Source organism: Cervus elaphus, chromosome 22 (genome assembly GCF_910594005.1).
Source record: "Cervus elaphus chromosome 22, mCerEla1.1, whole genome shotgun sequence".
Classification (NCBI taxonomy): Eukaryota; Metazoa; Chordata; class Mammalia; order Artiodactyla; family Cervidae; genus Cervus; species Cervus elaphus.
The window spans coordinates 33,711,250-33,726,686 of NC_057836.1; the positions used below are offsets into that span (position 1 = coordinate 33,711,250).

A 15,437-nucleotide genomic window follows, 5' to 3' on the forward strand; every position below is an offset into this window, starting at 1 on the left:
CTTAAGACAGTATTTGCACATATTATAATTTTTAACAAAGATATATTAAATGAAAAAGGAGTTCTATAAAATTTTACATCAGGAAATACTAAAGGGATATCCAGTTATTTATTCAATTTTCTGTATATTTACTTATTAGGTAATTACCTAATATGAGATAAGTCTGTTCTAGGTGGAGAATTCTTTTACAAAAATGCATAATAACTAACATTTATTGGATACCTACAAAAGGCATAATTCTAAGAACTGGGCCAGTATTCACTTTTTTAATTCTGAAAGCTACATGATTCTTATTTTCAGAAAAGAATAATTTAAGTACAAAGATACAACAAACTAACTTGCCCAAGTTCCAACAGCTAGCAAAGATAGAGAGGAAGAATCCGGGCTGAGGTGGTAGGGTCCTACAGCCTGCATGCTGAGGCACAATACCATACTGTTCTCTCCACCATACTATTATGGGATTCTGTCTATCCTCAAGGGCCTCAGTACAATCTGGACTATCTAATATGCAGTATGGAACCATTTACGTAAATTCAGAACTATTTTGAAATTCTTAAAATATCCTTTGGTGAATCTGTCTAATGTGATCTGGGAGAACACTTGATTATCATAATCATCACAGTTACTATAGCCATCAAAAGCCTTATAGACTGAGAGATCTTAAGTAGGAAAAAACAAAACATGTGAAGAGAAGAGCTATCTTTAACTCCAGACATTAAAAGAAAATTGCCATTTCCCCCCAGTATCCATCCTACGTAGCACCTCGCGACAGCAACAACTCCTAAGACAACGGGAGAAGTAGCTAGTGCTGCCACTTATGCATGAATAAACTGTACACGCACACTGAGAGAGATTCCCATATGGGAAAAGAAAGAACATAAACAAAAGAAATATGCCAGCAGAGGAACAGAAATTGCCCTTAAATGACAGTTTCTCCTGACACAGAATGAAAGATAAGTATAATTCCCCAGAGGAGAGAATGGGGAAATCAGAACAGCTTTCATTTGGCAATGATAACACATTAAGAACGATTTTACTCATAGATTTTTCAGTCTTTGAAATGCTGGCACTCAGTATTACCAGAAATTACACTCTCCCCACTACTATATATATATAAATATATATGTATGTATCAATACATACCAGAGTGAAGATGTAAGTAGTCCTTGATCAGTGCAGAATGTTACTATCTCCTAAGAAATAATCTCCACACTTTTTCATTGATAGTCAATATCAGTATGTCCAACTCTCCTACAAAGAGAGTATTTATGAACCAAGTGTCTCCAAAAGATAGACATTCCAAAGTTCTTCATTCCAGAAAATTTATATTTCAGGATAATTTTTCATTCTTATGATTCTATTTTATAATACTGCTGTTAAATATGAATAGAAAGTATCTTTAAAGGACCACATAGAGCAGAGGAAACCACATAAATGTGAATTACTGACACATTACAAATGTACACATAAAAATTTACGGTAAGAGTATTATAAAGAAAAAAAAAAGTTGTTCAAAATCATCTCACTGATACATGCTACTTATGTCAATATCTGTCCTTTAATGGAAAATCAATCTTGGATGTTTTTGTTACTTAATGTGTATTGTGCAAATATGTATACATTCAAATGCATATAAATAAATATACTTTCTCATCAATACCACAGCAGTATAGCAGAATGAAAAATACAGAGAACCACAGTGAAAATGCAGAGTTAAAAACAATGTTTAAGACAACTCAAATTCAGTTACAATGATATTTATTTTCTCAGTTTAACTAATGAGACAGACATTTTAGATAGATTTCTCAATTTTCCTTTAAAAATCATCAGACTTTTCTACTCTTCAAAAATAAAATCGTGTGTTGAAGATAACATTTCTTTTTCTTTTACCCAAAACAAAACAGAAGAGAATAACAACATGCAAAATGTTTCTGGAAAGTGAAAACACCAGGTGAATTAACTTAGCTCTACAGCAATTTTCTTTTTCAGTGAAAGTTCTTTCAGCTTTTCTGAGTCACTCGCCACAGAAACTAAACCTTGCATTGGGCATCCCCATTCTTTGTCATTTTAATTCAGTTATTTAAATGCACCGTAAGTTTTCCTCTCAGATGAGATGCTAATCATGAAGGAAGTCTTCTTAATCAAAACGGAACAGCAAATGAGTACTTGTGTATTTTATCATGATTTCAGCTTGCAAGGGTAGAGGAACTCCTCTGTTTTACAGAAGCACAAAGGATCATCCACAGACTCACGCACTCTTTGCATAGACGTCTGCCCACAGATCATTCCCAAATTACCTACACTTTTATTTAGCTACCAGGTGATAACAGTTTGGCTTCACAATGAGCCTACATTGGCTATAAATTGGTTTTCTAAGCAGTTTTCGTATTTTAAGCTCCACACATAAACTCACATTATAATCAAACTGTTGCATTTTATTAGTTCTGTCTCCAAACAATACATGAAGTCCTCAAACTGCTTTTGCTAAATTTAAAAAAAGTAATTCATTTTCTACATAAGAAAAGTGTACTGAATCAGACACATATTATGTCACAAAGGCAGGGATTAATTAGATTTGCATTGTCCATTACATGTCAAGTTTGTATATGCTGCTGACTTAAAAGAGCCGCAGTAATGTACAAAGTTTATAGTATTAATAAACATCATCCTGCATGTATGGAGAGTCTTTGGTTTCAAAAGCCTTAGAGAGGAGTAAATTTGGCTATTTATCATGTCTTCTTCCATAGTACTCATTTCGCCAAACTACCCATATTTAGTTCTTTTAACCTTTTCTCATAAGTCAATCCCTTCAACTCATTAGTCTTTCTGCCCCTTGTCTCTGATTGTTTCCATTTGGTTTATTAGAGAGGTGGCATCTTACTAAAGCTTTCCCTTTGCTCTTAATTTCTATTCAAAGGATTATAAACTTCTTGAGGGCAAGGACCATGTTTTCTTGAATTAAAAATGAGTTACAGAGACAAGATGCCTTATTGAAGATAATCTTGAATCTCCTTGCCTTTTGATAACTGACAATGCTTTAAATCTTATTAAGAAAGATTTTTGTGTGTGCTCACTTCATCTAAGAAAGACTGTATCACAGCTGAGTACCTCAGACTTTTAAACAAGGGGTGGTGTGTGTGTGTGTTGGGATTAGTTTCTACAACTGAATGCCCTGTGATAAAATGATTCTCTCAGAGAAACTGAATTACATTTTCCCAATGGGAATTAACATTATACGTGCATCATAATAAGCAGTCTTTTGTTTTTCTTTTAAAAATCCTTTACAAAAATTCTGAAATCTGCTTCCAGTGAATATTCTGGACATTCCCCCCTAAACAGATAACATTCTGCCCATCAGATAATCAGAGCAATAAATAACTTGTATTAGTCTCAACCCACTACTCTGTACAAGGTTGAATCAAAAACGTTTAAATCTTGTGGTGGAAAAAGTAAGCAAAAGAAAAAATAACAGAAGGCCCTTTACTCAAGTTAATGTTAAAAACCTACAGGAAAAAGTGCTTTTGAGTTCAGAGGGATGAGAAACTTGGAGAGACAGAAAGATTTAAAGCAGATTCAGGAAATGGAATTTCAGGAGAATTCACAAGATTCTGACAAATGGAAAAGGGAATAGAGCATGTAGGTGCTGGGGAAATGGCCTGTAGAGAAAAACTAAGGTGGTTCAACTAAAATGGACTTCCCCTCTACTTTTCAGATGGTAAAGAATCTGCCTGCAATGCAGAAGACCCAGGTTCAATCCCTGGGTCATGAAGATCTTCTGATGAAGGGAATGGCTACCCACTCAAGTATCCTTGCCTGGGAAATCTCACTGATGGAGGAGCCTGGTAGGCTACCATCCATGGGTTCACAAAACAGTTGGACATGACTTAGTGACTAAACAATAACAATAGCTTTTTGGGGGCGGGCACCCCAAGCAAAGTGAGAAATAAAAAACTTTTAGCCCATATTGAGTCCCTTAAAGCTATTAAACCCTTTGCCTTGCAGTACAAGGAAATCACTTTTCTCCTTGGGTATGGAGACTTTATATTCACCCCCAAAGACCTATTCCACTCTGCTGAGATGAATTTGAACCCTGATACTGTCAACCAAGGGGTTAATTTATACCAGTCCTGAAGTCTCTTCAAATCTGATCCTCCTACCAGCAAGGTGCTCATTAAGAAAGTGAATTACATACTCTGTTCAGGGACAGAGCCCTCTGGAAGGACTGGAATTTTTCACTGTTACATGGCTCTTTATTCTTTAACTCAACTGCCACCATTTTCAATGTTATAAATAGATACCTTTCTGATATCTAAATTTAATATATTTAGATAATAATACATTACATTTAATATATCCCCCTCATCAGCTATGTTTGTTTTCTCTTAATTAACAAAAGAAACATGAAACATCTTATAGGATGTCTTGGCATCTTAATAAAAAAGAAAACTAGGTATAATTGCCTATATGATACCTAGAGAAGAATATTAAACAAACTTTTATGCCACAGGCATTTGTAAAATCAGGAGTTTATTTAAAAAGTTGATCAAAGTTTATCTCTGACCATCATAACTCTCTACACCCTCCCTAAGATAAGCAGACAAATTATTCATTGAAAATACTGTGACAGATTTTCAAATAATCTATAATTAGAACCAAAGGAATATTTATGCCTTGCTTCATTTATCTGAAGACAAAAATTTAAATTTAAAAATGGTTAGAAATTGTTTCTTTATATTTTATATGTGTCATAATATTTTATACCTTTATATATTTTAATAAATGTTTGCATATAATATTTTAACATTCAGACCCACACCCACATTCTCTGAATATTATCCATATTTCTTTATAGAAATCAAAAGTTAAATACCATAAGGAGACCTTATATACTGTCCACAACACAGAATATTTTATGAATATTTATTGAAAGGGACATAAAGCAGGTATATGAGGAAACCGGAGCTACAAGAAAAAGCCAAAATGTTTCCCTATTTCTTTGAATAGCCCATTTCTTCATCTAGAAACATGAAATCCTTCTTAATACTCCATTTAAGGCAGGACGTTGCTTCAGAACAACAAAACTTCTCTCTGTAATTACCAACACTCTACTTTCCAAGCTATTTCTCCCAGAGAAAACGGTGAATATGTAATTCAGTATCTCATTCAAATAGGTTGTCATCATCACACATTCCAATGTCCATTTTGCTAAAGAGGCAGCTGCCAGGAAATGTACAAATGCTTCTGCCCATTGGATTCATAGAAGTCAGTGGCCTCCTTTTCACCAAAGAGGGAAACTTTCAATAGAGTTTTAGACTCAGGATGACATTAGGATTCAGTACATTCCATACCCAGGGAAGAGAAGATAATAGGAGTTTGACTCTCGTTCTTCCCCCATAACAGGATGGGAGACACCTTTCTCCCCCCCGTTAAAACACAGTACAGGAAAAGTAAACGCCTTATTTCCCTGGAGCAAAACTAAAATGTTTAGTTTTTAGTTTGTAAAGCTGTCAAAGGTGTGGACTTTAAGAAGAGGAGAAAAATGCAGATAATTGAGTGATTCGTCATGGATCTACTCAAGCATGACTTAAAATGTTTGCTTTTCCTTAAGCTTAAAAAAAAAAATCCTCAGCCCCTTATACTATGGGCCTATCCTATTATTTACCTGTTACAATGTATTGCCAAGTTCCCAAATATAAATCATGTTTGATCAGTATGCTACAAAAGGACCTACAATATCACTAAATCTGCAGTTAGACCTGACTAGAAAATTTTGCACTTAATTTTGAAGATGTTCAGTATTAAATCTTTTATTTTGCCATAAATACTTAAAAATACTTCTGTAACCCCAACCCCATTCTTACTCAGATCACCTCTATTAACCAAATTCAGAATGTGTTTTGAAGTATATAGGTGATATCAGACAATTTTCATTAATCAGTGTTATCACAAATCTACACAAAATTCAAAAGATAAAGTATCACAAAATAATTTTAATCCATTAGAGATTTCAAGGATTCTATACTTTTAAAATATTCTAATAGAAAGTTAAAGCCAGTGCACGATGAGAGCCAAGCAAACTATATTTACTGTGTTAATGTACCATTTGTCTTCTGGGCAAGTAACTAAAGGTCATTTGTTCTTCATGGCAAGTGTTGAAAATAGTTTACATGGAAGGTCTAACTTAAAGGAACAATGTGAAACCCCTCAGGCCTAAAATGACCTTTTTATGCCAACACAGATGTCCAAGCCTCTTAAAGAGGGGAGCTGTGATGTTTGCACTCTGATTTCCAGTTACTTCAATTCCCTTTTCCTAAATGCCTCTGATGGAGAAATTAGAATCCTTTCCTGCTTGTAGATCTCGGTGTACTTGAACAACAATCAGAGCCAGGTATCAAAGTTGAATGTTGGTCTGAAGAGGAGCAAACTCCCCAGACTACATTTGTCAAGTGAGAGGGAGACTACAGGAAAGAGAAGCACATGGTAAAATCTGTTTGGGGGGACTTCCCCGGTGGCTGAGAGGCTAAGACTCTGAGCTCCCAATACAGGGGACCCAGGTTCAATCCCTGGTCAGAGAACTAGATCCCACATGCTGCATCTAAGAACCAGCACAGCCAAAGAAATAAATTAAAATGAAATCTGTTAGGGGGTAGGAGGTTATTCCCATTCCCTGGGGTCTGAGCAGACTTCTGGAAAACTGGACAGTCACACAGTACCTAGCAGAAACCCACACCTGAGCATGCCTCCTTCAGAGGCAAGAAGGTATGACGGAAGAGGAACAAAGATAAAAGAAGATAAGGCCTGCAATTAAGATTATAGGCTATTTCACTTGACCAGAAACCTTTGCTTCCAAATAGCTGGGAGCTTTTACGAACTCATGCCTCCAGCTGCTGCTGCTAAGTCGCTTCAGTTGTGTCCGACTCTGGGTGACCCCATGGACAGCCCATCAGGCTCCCCCGTCCCTGGGATTCTCCAGGCAAGAACACTGGAATGGGTTGCCACTTCCTTCTCCAATGCATGAGAATGAAAAGTGAAAGTGAAGTCATGTCCGACTCTTAGCAACCCCATGGACTACAGCCCACCAGGCTCCTCCGTCCATGGGATTTTCCATGGCAAGAATACTGGAGTGGGGTGCCATTGCCTTCTCCTCATGCCTCCAGGCCTGCCAGTAAAAATTAGAACTGTCAAGTGGTGAAAAAGAAACAACCATCCAACTAACACTTACCCATTTTCATGGTCAAGTTAGCCACATTTCTCATCATCCCAAGGAGAGATCCGGAAAAAAAAAAAAAACAACTGATAGAAACAAAGGGGGGTATATGTATTCACTTTTTCTTCCAGATCAGCTGGAGTTGATCTTTCCCTCAGGCTTTGCTAACCACGCATCAGGGTTTCTGTCTATGAAACGCACAGAAAATGCACCTAAATGCACCTAAAACATATTCTAACTTTTAACGTGATGCATAAAGACACCTAGATTTGAACTCACTCTGTACTGCCCACAGGGACAGAAGACAAAATAGATGTTGAAGCCCTAAGAGCAAACGTTTCTTGGGTTCACAAGTCCTCCTGCTGTTTATGGCAGACTTCACACATTCAGCATGCTGCTTCATCACATTTGGGTGACCAAACAATAGCACAGGACAGACACTGTGATGAACAAAAGAGAAACCATTTGTTCTCCACCGTGATTTTCTCCAGGTTACATATTCTATCACTATGCGGGGCAAGAGAAGCACCTGGGGCACCGAGAACAAATTCTGATTTTAGTTTGAACTTGTATGCAATTCTTAATTAAAGAAAAGAATTGTCTCCTGTAATTTTGCCCTGTGGCTTCCCAGACTTGTTCGTGAGATGGGCAATGGACAGTTAAGGGAGACAAAGAGGAAAGAGACGGCTTTCACAGTACTTTTGAATCAGCTTCCTCCTGTTTACTATCAAGTAAACTAGCCTGTTGTCCTTTTTGATGAAGACATATTTGTCTTTAAATATGACCATTAGTACTATGCCTGCACATTTTGAAACAGGTATGAAGCCAGTATACCCAAGTGTGGCTGAAACCCGAATAGTTATTTTTTTCCACTTACACAGGAAAATTCAGGGAAAAAATTGGTTACATGGGCAACTCACAGTTTCTTTTGGAATGCTTTCATGGAAATTCAGGCTGCATTTGATACACACATCATATTTTTTAAATGGCGTTATGTGGGTGGGTTGGAGGCACATGAAGAGCTCCAAAATCCATATAAATATCCAAAATGGGCATGGAGAAACTCTCTCATTTGCTTTTTATTGTCTATTGCTCACTTGTGAACTTACTTGTAGCATGATACTCTAATATTCCTTTCTGCCTATTTTAACCTAAACATTAGCACCAGACTTCTAAAACACATGGCTCAAAATGACATCACTCTCTCAGAAAAAGAGTTTTAAAATAACTAAAACCAAAAGAAACTGCCACATTCAAAATAAGAGGTTCGACAAGCTCACCCTTATTCTCTTCATCCCAAAGCCAACCAAGACAGACAGACAAACCAACAAACAGAAACCCAACATCTCTCTTTTTTTCTCTTCGTGTCAGAGCTGCTGCCTGGGTGGTAGCCATTCACGCTGCCTGGTGTGCACTTGAAGTGAAGGGACTAGTTAATGGGGAAATTACAGATGACTCTGTATGGTGGGTTCTCTGATTTACATCTGTGGTAAAACCCACGGCAACTGATCTGTAACTCTGACTTGAATCGGCCCCTCACATGGAAATTTTTCCAGCCTGTAGCAGCACCCGAAAAGGCTTTCTGGGAAGGGCTCAAGAGTCTCCTCTTCCTAGGTAGCCCTCGTCAGAGTATTCAAACCTCCTCTGTAATACCAATCATGAGTGTCCCCAACACCCCTCCAACCCTTATCACCAAAGCAATGCTCACTAGAGTCACATGCGGATGTTTGGCTAAAAACACATTCTTTTCATGCAATGCAAAATGATACACTTGAGATTCTGAAAGTTAGAAATAACACTTGAATCTAAGTTTTAAAAGTGAGCATGCACAAAAGCCTTCTGAACTACAGTAATAACCAAAGCATACTAAATGACCCATATAGGAAACCATAAAGGAGAACAAGGGGATAAAGGCTGATGAAGGGACAAAGAAATGGACGTAAGATAAACATCCATTATGATAAACACTGAGATCACATTTCAAATCCAGGGCTGTCCAATGCCGTTAACACTCTAAAAGTATGTAAGTAATGGATCTCAGTACACCTTCCTTGTAGTGTTTTCCCTCATGGCATAAGAAAATGCTTTGCCTTTCCCATTATAGAGATTTGCTGTTTCACACTCCTAGTAAAACAAAAAACTGGGGTAAATGATGAGCCAACAAGTCACTACATGTTCAAATGCATTTGCTGAATTAGGAATCCAACGTCTTCACTCCATTTAATTGCTTTGAGGCAATGAAGTATAAACAGCTTTGGTTAAAGCAAGAACTACAGGCACATACTCACCAAATTCTTGGTCATATTGAAATTCTTAAGCTCAAACCAATCAAAAGAGGAAGGAAGAACTACCATCTGCCTCCCTTTCATAATAGCCTGTTAGATTCACACATTTCAGACTGGTTAAAAAAGATTTCACAATTCAAAGTCCAAATGTAGCAACAATGAAGACTCAAACACTGAAATAGCTGTTGATTTTGGTTACTAGCTAAAAGGCAGGTAATAAAGGACACAAATACCTTCTGATTGATTGTTTAATCTCATTCCCCCTGATTTAAAAGTCTCTGAAAAGTGTCACTCTTTTTGATGTGAAGCAAAGATACTAAAATCTTCCCCCATAAGAAATATCTTACCAAGTTTAAAATACATTGCATACTGTGGTACATCTATCTCAGGTCATTTGGTAAAACTGGACAACTGCAAAAAAGTGAAGGATGGATTCTAGCCCACGTGGGACGAGACCCAGTAATAATCCTAAATGATAAAAAGTAATCATTTCACAGACTTTGGTAAAGTTGCTTTGAAAAGTCAATGATTCAGTCCCCTCAAGTATTAATAGAAACAGAGACTCAGGGTTATAATAAACACTTAAGGCCATCTTGTCATTGGCAAGTGATGCTAAACAATGTTACCATAACTGAATGACTTCTTGGAATCGACAAGGATACTTATGTATTTTGTTCTTGATACTTCTGATAAAAATTGCCCTTTTACGAAAGAATGGACTGTAAAATAGTTTAGATTTATTGCTATACACAAGGTCTCAGATATTAAGTTCAAGATGTGAGTTTTTATGCATTAAATTTTTTTAAAGAAAGAATTCACTGAAATAAGAAAATTCAAAGGAAAGGGCTACCCACTCCACTATTCTTACCTGGAGAATCCCACAGACAGAGGAGGCTGGCAAGCTACAGTCCATGGGGTCACCAAGAGTCAGACATGACTGAGCCACTAACACACACGCACACACAAATATATATAAACACTATTCAAGCTTGTCGATGACTTCTTTCTCTCTTTCTGCTTCATTGACTAATTGCCATGAGCACAACTGTTAAGATAACATGGTCTTTCCTGGTGTCCAAACCCTATACCTACTTCACAAGCTAGTTTGCCAAAAGGACACAGTTCCCCAAAGGAATCACATGTTTGTTAGACATTTGCCCTATCCTATAGTTTCTAATAAATTACACCCTTCTTCACACTATGAGGTTTTTTCTGTGGGCTGGGAGTGGCTCTCTTACTTTCTTCTAATGAGTTAGCTTGAAATCTCTGGCTAAAAGTCATTGTCAGTGGTACGCAAATGTATCAAGATCATCAAAAACAAGGGAAGTCTAAGGAACAGTCACAGCAAAGAGAAGCCTAAGGAGATACGTTATTACATGTAATGTGGTATCCTGGATGAAGTCCTGGAACAGAAAAAAACTATATGAAAGAAAGATTAAAGAAACAGGAATAAAGTATGGATTTTAGTTCATAATAATGTATCAATATAGGCTCATTAATTGTAATTAATGTGCCATGCTAATACAAGACATTAATAACAGAGGAAACCAGAGGGAGAGTGGTGTATGGGAACTCTTTGTACTACAGTTTTCCTGTTTTAAAACTCTTCTAAAATAGAAAGTGTATTTTTTAAAAAGTCAGTGTCAGGAGTGATGCAATTGACTCCTCTTTAAATGCAGAAGTACTTGTATCAATTGATAACATCTTCAATCGCAGAATGTATTGGGTGATGTGAAAGAATTGAAAAAATTGTCATAGGCTCTTTAGAAATAATAGTATCTATTGAGATTCCCTGCCTACAGTGAAAATAACTTCAAGGTTTCCATCTTTTAAAAAGAGGGAAAATGTTTGGGGAAAGCATACTGACATATAGAATGTGTACATGGAATGGCTGCATAGGAAAATCACTCCACTCCCTTCTCTTCTCCCACCAGCAGACAGCACTATGCAGGGTATAATAAAATATGGACACAGCTCCTCTTGCACTTATCAAGTATATAAAGGCAAGATAATTGTGGGACCTGATGGGTTTACTGCTCCCCGTAGATCAGTTATGAAGCGAGAAACTGGGATATGTTTTCTAATCCAGGACATCCAATAAAAATGATAGCAGATAATAATACCTTTGAAAGTTTCAAAGTGCTTCACATTTATTATTTCATTTTATCCTCACAACAACTGCATGAAACAGAGAGCAAACATTATTATTAGCAGAGTTTATTGACAGATAAAACAAAGACACAAAAAGGTTACTAAAACTTATAGGAAGTCAAACTATACGTAAGTAACCAATTCAAATGAGGGTTCCAACTCTCCCAACTTCAGCCTCCCACTTTAACTTGTACCTGGGAATAATGTGCTTTCAGGAAAAGAACTTTCTTATTTTAATATTGTGTTTTATAGTGTAATACATAGCATTCTAAGAACAAGAGTCTATGATGAGACAGTTCCAATGTACCACAATTTCATATAAAACATAAATGCTAAAAAAAAATGAGAAAGGCATGGTAGCATAAAATAAAACTGATCATTTTTTTCTGTCAGTATCAGTGTAATAAAAACAAATACCAAAAAACTAGCATTGTTTACAAAACTAACTAAAGAGCTTATTATTTACAGAATTCAACTTTATCTCCAAAGATACAGACTGAAGGGCCAATAATTTTAGATCTGATTATTGCACATTATGTCATTTTTGCCTTAAAAAAGTAATTGTATTCTGTGGTATTATGATATCATGACAACTTGGAATATTCACTGCTAATGTACCATCGATAGCCACTTTTGTTATAAAATTGCTATAGCCCATCTTGCTTTCAATGAACTGATGTCACCTAAAGGATATCTAGTTATAACCTGACATTTACTCAACAAAAAGTGAAATTTAGCTCTTGTTCCATTTGGCTACAACTAGAAAAGTATCACAGTGATTCAGTCATTCAATGACTATGTAGTGAGTGTCTGCTGTGGGCCCTGTGCTAGAATATGGACCCAATAAGAATAAAACAGACTCAGTGCAGTAAGAACTTAGTTAAATCAAGGGAGGCCAGTACTGTATAATTCAATACAGGATCAGAAGACTTGAAGAGAACATCAGAAACCCTCCTGTTCTTATTCTTTCTCCTTCCTCCACTTACAACTACAAATGAGTTCACCAGGTAGTTAAAATACTAGGAAAGTTATTTGGAAAAGATACTTCACAAAATGACCCACGGGAAGCTCATTCCGGAGAACTTAACCTGGTTTTCATAATGAATCTGGATACTGGTTTCTTTTCTGTTTAAGTGAATTTTGAGACCAGTGGTTACTTTGAGGTCAACTTCCAGAACAATAACATCAAGATATAGTCATTTATAGTTTAGGTTCAAAAATCTGATTAAAGAAAATGTTTTAAGTTGTAAAGTATATATCTCACGGCACACTAACATCCAAATCTTCACTACTTATGAATAACTACTCATTAACTAGTGTAACCAGGGAAAGTGGAGATTTGAGAATAAAAATCAAAAGAACCAAAGGGTAACGGGAGGGAGGTGCGTGGTAGAGCAAAGAACACAGACCTACATCTACAGTGAAGTCTAAGAGAGTCCTTTCCAGGCCAAGTTAAAGTTGAGATTTGACTCTGGATAATTTCTAAGTCTTATAAATCTCCTAGGTTTTTAAACTATATTTGAGAATTAAACATGAAGTGAATCCCATAAATTTATTTTATGACAATAAATTCAGTAGAATACACCACAAAGATGTAAATTATTCAAGGGAGAACAAATTTGAAACAGTCTAATCTCAAAACCAAACAGTGTTGAAGTTGAAGAACAGTAGTCTCTATACTCCTTGATCCAAAAAGTGTGTGTTTTATGGGGGGAGTGGTGGAGGTAGAATTCCAGCATCTTAACAACTGCAACTCCTGCTCCTTTTCAAACAACTCCTACACAAGCAAAAATACCTATAAAGAAGAGTGATGCCTAAACAGAGAGAGGTTACTCAAAGTTTACCCAAACTTTTTGAAAAAAGCCAAGTTGGGCTACAAATCCTCGGAGACGTGGTTTGCCTCTGTCCTTTTTGGCTTTGACTATATGGAAAAGAACAAAAATTAGAAAAAGCATCATTCACTTTTAACACTTCTCCCAGATCCTTCCTTATCATCCAAAAATTTTTCAGCTTCACCCTTATGTCTGAGGAAGTGAGGATTCCAGGAATTCTGACTGTCTGGCTCCATGTACCAAGCTTCACAATTTCCAGGTAACTTATGTAATGTTACTGGGAGTAGCAGAGAGAAACAAAACAACTGTGCAAAATGCCTTGAGGGATTTTTGTATTTGGCTGGTTAAAATGTTCAGAATTATTTAAGAGTTGGAAAAGGAACAATAAACCACACCCTCAAAGAGCTCCAGTCTGCATTCCACCATTAGTTTATTGTTTTCCAATCCAAAATTTCAGAGTATTAATGAGAAGAAAAGAAAACAGCACCTCTCAAAATGGGGTGATATACTCTGAACCTGCCCAAAATAGCAAACTTCTAAAACACAATTTGGTTAAAGCACACCAAATGGGTTGATGACTTTACACCTCACTCTTCGTGGATATACAAGTTCTACTGGCTTCTTCCCAAGGTAAAAAACTCATCTCTCCACTATTTGTGGTTTTTAGAAGCACCACTAAGCATGGAATTTGTTATGACACAGAGCTGTCCTAGACTTCATACCCAAGAAGTCAAATGATCTCACCTATAACACAGTCCTTTAGCAGAGACACCAGGGATAGCACCATGAAGCCACAGCGAGATTTATCTATAAATATATATAAGCATAGGAATTATAGAACAAGCGATAATCAGAGCTAAAACCAGGGTATAGCTTCTCACACAATTTTACAGTTAAATCAATTATAAAAGGAAACTAACAAGATGTATTTAGATCATTACTGTTTACCAAACAACTGTAATACTTCTCTCCAAAATATTATTATTTCTCAGCTGCCACTGAGAAAAAAAAAAAAGTGGAAGTATTCATTTGAATCTGTTTACTTTTTAAAAACAAAGTTCTTCTGTTCTACCTTAATAACTACCAATAGACTCATTCTAAAGTTCCAGATAAAGTGGGCAAGGAGGTTCAGGAGTGGTTTGCAAGACTTGGACGAACTTCAACAATAGCCTTCCAAAAGTGACACTGTGGAGAGCCTCTGTCCTAACATTTGAGGGCTCTTGTTTATTGGGGCTTTTCGTCCAATGTCAGGCATGCTCAGTGTTTTAGAAGGATGATTTCAGTTAAGACTCATGACTGACTAATCAGGTAACTAACATCAATATTATTATCCATTTCACTGGTGCCACGCTGTGTTACTTGGTGCCATGTTCACACATGACATTCTGTTCAGTCATGCTCAATTCCTTGCAACCCCACGGACTGTAGCCCACCAGGCTCCTTGGTCCATGGGATTTCCCAGGCAAGAATACTGCAGTGGGTTGCCATTTCCTTCTCCAGGTTACTGGTACAGATACAGAGGTTAAATAACTTTCCAAAGATCCAGCAATGTGATGACAGAGCTGGGACAATCCGACGCCCAAATTCACAATTTTAGTCCTTTTGTTGTCCTGCCCCTATCTTATTAGCCTTTCTAATAAGGCTCATTTCTAACTACTTTCTAATTACTTTCTAATTACTCTTTCTACCTCTGAAAGTGAAAGTCATTCAATCATGTCCAACTCTTTGTGACACCATGGACTATACAGTCCATGGAATTTTCAAGGCCAGAATATTGGAGTGGGTAGCCTTTCTCTTCTCCAGGGGATCTTCCCAACCCAGGGATCAAACCCAGGTCTCCTGCATTGCAGGCAGATTCTTTCCAGCTGAGCCACAAGGGAAGCCCAAGAATACTGGAGTGGGTAGCCTATCCCTTCTCCAGTGGATCTTCCCAACCCAGGAATCAAACCAGGGTCTCCTGCA

At 36.9% G+C, this 15,437-nt stretch overlaps 1 protein-coding gene across 10 annotated transcripts in view; it reads right to left on the reverse strand.

Annotated features, from left to right (window-relative positions):
- SOX5 (SRY-box transcription factor 5) overlaps positions 1-15,437 on the reverse strand; it is a 1,103,086-nt gene that overhangs the window by 1,022,943 nt on the left and 64,706 nt on the right. The window contains exon 2 of one of the 10 annotated variants that reach the window (XM_043882229.1): positions 1,144-1,251. The exons of the other annotated variants lie outside the window; for them this stretch is intronic. The gene's annotated coding sequence lies outside the window, so the exon portion shown is untranslated. The remainder of the gene's footprint in view (positions 1-1,143; positions 1,252-15,437) is intronic. 10 annotated transcript variants of the gene reach the window in all.